Below are 7,797 nucleotides of genomic sequence, written 5' to 3' on the forward strand. Positions count from 1 at the left end.
ATGTTTCTAAGGAGGATATGGCTGGGGAAGTTGATGAATTGGTGCAGAGCATGTGAGGTGTCCCAGATGGAGTGGGAAGGGGATGAACAAGGCGAAACAAGATAGAGTCGAGGTGCAAGGAGAAAAGTTCAGATCTATTGGAGAGTGACATTTTTGGTGCAAAGTTGCAATTTATCATGTGGATTTTGCAGTCAACTGCTGCTCAGAAAAGGCTTACCTAGCACAATGCAATGGGCTCTGGTATATGAACCATCCTATCGTGCCACGGATTTGAACCTGGGACTAGATACAAGATGTCAATTTTGTCCATCAATAGTGAAATTATCAGACAGATTCATCAGAATGCAAAACTTCCTGACAGAAATGCAGGAAATAAAAAGCATGGACACATTTTCACTTCTTAGGTGCTTTGCCAAAAAATAATACAAAAAATAAGTCAGAAACTGAAATCCCATAAATAAAATCATTTGTTCAGTATGTTTTGTTTTTTTAATTCGGCTTTTAAATGTTCCGTGAGGGGTTGATAATTCTATGTCCATAAAAATAGCTTTTCAGCTATGTTCAAAGCCTGGCATACTGTTAAAAAATTAGTTACACATTGCTCAATAAGGCCAAATATTTTCATTTAAAAATTATTCAAATCACTGGGCGGCACAGTGCCAGAGATCCAAGTTCAATCCTGACTATGGGTGTTGTTTGTACAGAGTTTGTACTTTCTCTCTGTGACCACGTGGATTTTCTCTGCGTGCTCCTATTTTCTCCCACACTCCAAAGATGTGCAGGTTTGTAAGTTAATTGGCTGCTGGTGTAGGGCGTGTACACTGGTCGGCGTGGACTCAGTGGGCTGAAGGGCCTGTTTCCACACTGTATCTCTAAAGTTGAAATTAAAGTCACTGGTTGCATCAATTTCATTTTCAAAGACTGCAGTAGCCCAACATTGTCCAAGAAAGATGCATCACTGAACAATATCTGGTTTGCCATGTTCAATTGTGCATGGGTGGACAAGATTATTAAAGGCTTCAGCAGTTGCATGTAAATCGCCCCGCTGGAATAAAATAGAGCCTTAGTTGTTGAGAGAAGGAAAGGAAGAGGTAACAGTCTCTGGCTTTTGTCATCCAATCATTTCTGGCCACAAACATAACCACCGAATATTTGAAGACTGTCACCCTTTTACTGATGTTTTAAAAGGATAAAAGAGACAATAATTGCAGGCCTTGTGGGAAGGCAAATTTCTGGCGAACAATATTAATCATTAGTTAGAAAAGCATGGACTAATCATAGTCAGCAAGATGCATATGCAATCACAGGTCATACAGCACTAAAATAGACTCTTTGGCTCACTTAGTCTGCATTGTTAATGAAGGAACCATATGAACTAATCCCATTTGAATTTCCCCACATTCCCATCAACTCTCCCAAATAGTGCCACCCATCTACATAAGGGGGACACATTGCAATGGCTAATTAATCTCTATCAAACCACATATCTTTGGGATGTGGAAGGAAACTGGAGCACAGGGAATACTTGCAAACTCCACTCAGATAGCACTACAGGTCAGGATTGCACCAGTCACTGGAGCTGTGAGGCAATAAGTCTGCTAGCTATGATGCGATGCCACTACCAAGGGATATGGTCAATGGGTCGTTTGTTACTTGTGCATATTGTTTGATACGTCATACACAGATGCCATACATTTCCATGCAAAGTTTTCAGTTGATAAGAAGAAAACATCTGTAGCCTGCAACCTGGGAACAGAAGAGAAAACAAAGATTTTTTGGGGGGAGTGCTAGTCAGTCTAATCCAAGTTAGACCACAGATAGACTATTGTGTATAATTCAATCACTGCCTTACAGGAAAGGCATTAGGTAGCGTGAAGAAAATACTTACAAGGAAGTTGCCAAAACTAGAGAACTGTATTTTTTCCATGAAACAAAGGTGGATCAATATAAAATGTTGAGAGCCTATACATAATGGATCTGGTTCCCATAACAGTGGCCAGAGGGCATAGATTTTTATTAAGTGGCAAAATAATTAGAGAAATGTTAAAGGGTTTCTATATTACTAATAATTAACAATATCTACTAAGTGAATACATCTTAACATTAGAGAGCAGCAACCAGTTTGGTGAAAGGAAATTTTCAAACAGTGGAAAACTGATGAGTGTTTGTTCTAACTCCAAGAAGAACATTTCTTCAGAAATATATCTTGTGTTTGTTACGTTTGATGGGATCAAAAGGAAGAAAACAAAACAGAGTTGGCCACAATTTCACAATAAGCATTCTCTAGAATGCTTCCCAGAGCCTGGTCTATAATCCAACCAAACCACACAGTTCTGTGCTCATAGACGTTCTGTGATTAAGATTCAGTCACATGGCGAACACTCATTAGTTTCCAGGTCACAACACATGTCCATTTATTTCATGCCTTGGAAATGCTCCATGAACATTGCATGAAAATTGTTATATAACAGTGCCATCCAGTGCAAATGCAGAGAATTGCAATCCAAGAAGGTGGTGTCAAAACCAATAGTTCAGTTTTAATCCAAAAAACATTTCATTCATATAAGATAAAGAATTGAAGAATATGACATCAGTGAAAATTGGTTGGAATAAAATCAGAAATTGATTTGTTTTTTTTGTTGACTTTAATGGTATTGCTCTCACCTGAGGCATAAAGTTATAGATTAAAGCTCCTTGCCACAATTTGCAGAGGTCAAACAATCCCTGGGCCCCATCTATTCACGGTCTATGTCAATGATTTAGCTGAAGTGAACAAATAGATAGATAGATATAATTTAATTGCCACACAACCAAGGTCGGTGGTATTTGGGTTGCCAGCAGCGGCACAGTAATAAAGAACACAACCACAATAAAAAAATTTACACAAACATCCACCACAGCATTCATCACTGTGGTGGAAGGCACAGAGCTTGGCCAGTCCTCCTCCATTTCCCCCCGTGGTCGGGACCACCACTCTCCACAGCCGTTGCTGCGGGCGTCCAGATGGTAAGGGACAAAGTCAAAGTCAAGGTGAGTCCAGGATCGGCTCTTCCCAACCAGAGACCGCGGCTTCAGGCTGGTGTAGGCCGCAGGTCGGCGGTCAAAGTTTTAAAGTACCTGCCGTGCCGCAGCCGGAAGCACCGCAGTCTGCAGGGCCGGCGGTCGAAGCTCCCCTCCAGGGGAGATGGTAAGTCCATGCCGCACCCGCGGTAGAAGACGGCCGCGGGCCGGCGGTGGAAGCTTCTTCTTCCCCCCGGGTCCTCCACGAGGGATCCCGGGCTGTAGACGCCGCACCAGCTGGAGTTCTGCAGACTGCGGCTTCAGACTGCCGGCTGCCGGCTGCCGTGGGCCAGCGTAACGGAGCGCTCCCCTCCAGCGAGGTCTCACCCGCTCCGCGCCGAGAGTCCACGCTGCGCCCGCCGCTGAAGCTCCGGGCGCGTCTCCGGGAAAGTCCGCGCCGATCCTTGCTGTTAGGCCACGGGGGAGGCGACCTGAAAAAGTCGCCTCTCCATGGAAGAGGCGGCCGAAACGGTTTCCCCCTCACCCCCCCACACCACCCCCCACACATAACACACAAAGAAACATTAAAAACAGACTTTTAAACATACTAAAAAAATAAAAAAAGTTGAAAAAAAACGGACACGCTGCCGACAGGCTGTCAGATTTCCAAGTTTGCTGAAAATACTAAACTAGATAGGATTTTACGTACATAGCAGAATATAGAGGCTTTAGGGATATATGCACAAAATGGAAAAATTGAAAGATGAGAGGTTGGGTTGTGCTAATGTTAAAAATGAATATTGCTGAAGGTCAACATGTAGGTATAGCACATAATAAAGAGGGCAAATTATGTTTGCTTTATTACCACGAGGATTTAAACACAGGAGCAAGACGTTCTTGTTGCAATTATATATGGCTTTTGGGAGACTGCACCTGGAGCATTGTATAGTTTTTGTCTCGTTACTTCAGAAAGGGTGTATGTGCCATAGAGGCAGTTTAACAAAGATTCACCTGGCTGCTTCCAAGGATGGCAGAATTACCATATACGGTCAAAACATTCAAAATTCTTACAGCTTGTCTGGTTAGCAACAGGAATAATTTTATTCAGAATAAAATTAGAATTTATTTTGACCAAAAAAAAAAATAAGAGTTGGGACTTTTCATCATTCAAAACACAGAATATTAGACCTGGATTTTAAAGGAATCAAGACATATGGGTATTCTGTGGGAAAATGACACTGAGGTAGAAAATCAGATAAGAACTTGAATGTCTGGATTTGTTGAAGGGCTGGATTTCCCCCACTTGCTCCTATTTATGGTCTTAAAGAAGCTGTCACTCTAATGCAGAACTGAATGCCTGAGGTATTGGTGGAACTGCCACCTGGCCACCTGTTCGATTAGATGATAAACCATCATGCCTGGGCATAAAAGAAACAAAATATTATTTCTGGAGCAAAAATGGTTTTCCGGCCAAGTCTTATCTCTCTTGATTAACTGCACTAAGCAATCAAATGACCATAGATCATTTTATTATTTGAGAAATCTTTACGTGGATATTGCTGGTTTATTTCTATCATACGAGAGTAATTTATTTATTGGTTTAAAATCACTTTGGGACATCTCACATACTGGAAAAATAACAAATGTGCAGAAGTCATTTGATTTAAAATAAAGGTAATTTAACTTATGCAGACCCAAATCTCTTCCAATTTAGATATATTTGTACAACTCTATTTGTACAAATCTATTAATCCATGTATTCCTACTGATTACAACTTGCGCATGAAGTCCCACCAGCTTCATCTTACAGATGTTATCAGACCAACTTCAGTCAACAGACAATAGACAATAGGTGCAGGAGGAGGCCATTCGGTCCTTCGAGCCAGCACCGCCATTCAATCTGATCATCCACAAAGTATTAGAAAAAATAGAAAATGACAGGAATTCTCAACAGATCATTTAACATATGAGGAGAGAGAAACAGAGAGATAATCATTCATGGCAATAATCTTTTATCAGAACTGAAAAATTGAGAGTAGCAGTTTTAAACAGCAGGGAGAAAGGGAAAAACAAAGAAAGGCACAGAAAGACTAAACCTGTAAACGGCCAGTAGAAATTGATGAAGGTACAAGAAAAGGATGACGGTATAAGACTAAACAGATGGTAATGAAACAAGTATGAAACTAAAAGAAAAATGAGTGGAGGAACGGCTGTGCCATTATGTGAAATTGTTACATCTGGAAGACTGTTATCTGCCTGCTTGGAAGATAAGAGAGCTGAACCCTGAATTTACAATAGAGATCATTGGAAATGGAAAAATCAGACTGGGAGTGGGACAGATAATTAAAGTAATGGGCTCAGGGCTATACCTTTGCAGTAAAAGCTGGTATTTCTCACAGCAGTAGCCCAATCTTGAATCACAAAGGCATAGAAAGCGATGAACTGAATGCAAGTAAAAGGGATTAGTATAAGTACATAGTTCGCATGCTAACCCTGAGCCCTCTGCTGTAGAACTCTATGACTTTAATCTCACCGTGGTGATTGCTGAGTAGAGGAAACCATATTGTGAGAAGTGCACACTGTGTACAAAAATAAATAAAGCAAATCGCTGTCTCACCTGAAAAAGGGTGACCTTGGACATAAAGAGATGAGGCAAAAAGGCAGTTACACAACAAGATATCAAGGGTAGAGGATGAGGGATAGGAAGAATAAATTAGATTCACAAAATAAATGGTCCTTTTGAAATTTTGACTACTGAAGGAAGGAAAAGGTGAATTCAGTGATACAATCAGTGACAATGAATGATTCAATGAACCCGTCTGAAGAAGAGTTTCGGCCCGAAACGTTGCCCATTTCCTTCGCTCCATAGATACTGCTGCACCCGCTGAGTTTCTCCAGCATTTTTGTGTACAATGAATGATTTGCTGTATACAATACGATAGAACTTTATTAATCCCAGGAAGGAAATTGATCTGCCAACAGTAAAAAAGTAAGTCGCAGACTACACCATGACAGAAGGGGGAGGAGTTGTAAAGTTTGATACCCACAGGGAACGATCTCCTATGGCGTTCTGTCCTGCATCTTGGGAGATTGATGGGATAAAATCCAAGGATAAGGAGGACACTATTATGTGGCGTATCCTCACATGTATTATGTGAGGAGAATGGAGGGAGAAGCGCAGGAAAAGTCACAATCAAGGAAATTGTACTCTGCTGGGGAGAAGAAGCACTGGTACGGAAAGTGCCACAATTACAACAAATATAACCCATGAAACAAGGGAACTAATTTGTAGGAGGAAATTGCAGATGCTGGTTTACACCGAAGATAGACATTTAATGTTGCAGGACAGGCAAAATTTCTGGATAGGAATGTGTGACATTTCGGGTCAAGAACCTTCTTCCAGAACTAATTTGCATGGTCACGTTTGTAGTTTGGAGGCCGAAAGCAGTTCTGGTCACCCCATCACAGGAGGGATGTGGAAGCTTTGGAGAGGGTGCAGAGGAGGTTTACCAGAACGCTGCCTGGATTAGAGTGTTTCTGCTACAAGCAGTGATTGGATAAACTTGGATTATTTTTTTCTGGAATGTCAGAAATGTTAACCAACATGAAACTGAAATAGTAACAGGGAAAGAGGTGACTGGTCAAGAATGTGGACTTGGTACATAGGATCAAAGGGCCTTATGAACTTATTCCGGCTGTTAATCCTTATGTTGTTGGCAGCATGCTCAGAACAAACATTATGGGCCGAAGGGACTGTTTCAATCAATCAATCAACCTTTATTGTCATCTTGCAAGCAACAGTTGTACAGTGCAAAATGAAAAGACGTTTCCCAGGGAATAGCGGAGCATCGCACATGAAATTTAAAACATTTCACACATAATAACACTAAAAACAATCCAGTCCCTGATGGAACAGTATAAATAAATAGTTAAAAGCAGGTAAAACACAACGTTAAAATACAATAAACCAATCATAAAAATGTCCGGGGCAGCTGATTTGAGTGGCCAGTGCCATTATTAAAGTGGCCAGTGCCAGTTATTAAAGTGTCCGTGCCAAGCCGCAGAATCAGGTGACTGTGAGTAGAGTGACTGTTTAGCAGCCTCACAGCCTGTGGTAGGAAGCTGTTTAGCAGTCTTGTAGTCCGGGCTTTGATGCTTCGATATCTCTTGCCTGATGGCAGGAGATCCAGGTGTATGTGGAGGGGATGCAGTTTGTCCTTAGCAATTCTCTGAGCTTTTTTCAGACAGCGGCTCTGGAACAGTTCTTGTACCGAGGGTAGGGAGACGCCAATGATCCTCTCTGCTCCCCTCACTACCCTCTGCAGAGCCTTCCTGTCCGAGCAGTTGCAGGTGGAGTACCACGTATTTATGCAGTACGTGAGTAGACTCCACCGTACCCCTGTAGAAAGTCCTGAGGATGTTGGTGGGGAGTGAGGCCTGTTTTAGTTTCTTCAGGAAGTGCAGTCGCTGATGGGCCCGTTTGACGGTCCCAGTGGTGTTCCTGGACCAGGTGAGGCTGTCTGTAATTTGCACACCAAGGAACTTTATGCTCTCCACTCTCTCCCCTGTAGTGCCACTGATGTTGAGGGGTGTATGCTTTGGCTGCGCCCTCCTGAAGTCGACAACCATCTCCTTCGTTTTGTCGACATTTAATTCTAGATTATTTTTGCCGCACCAGTCCACTAGTTGTTTTACTTCCTCCCTGTACATTGATTCGTCGTCTCCGCTGATGAGTCCCACCACTGTTGTGTCATCCGCGAATTTTATGATCTTATTGTCCCTGAATCTGGCAGCACA

This window comes from Amblyraja radiata, chromosome 10, assembly GCF_010909765.2.
Source record: "Amblyraja radiata isolate CabotCenter1 chromosome 10, sAmbRad1.1.pri, whole genome shotgun sequence".
Lineage (NCBI taxonomy): Eukaryota > Metazoa > Chordata > Chondrichthyes > Rajiformes > Rajidae > Amblyraja > Amblyraja radiata.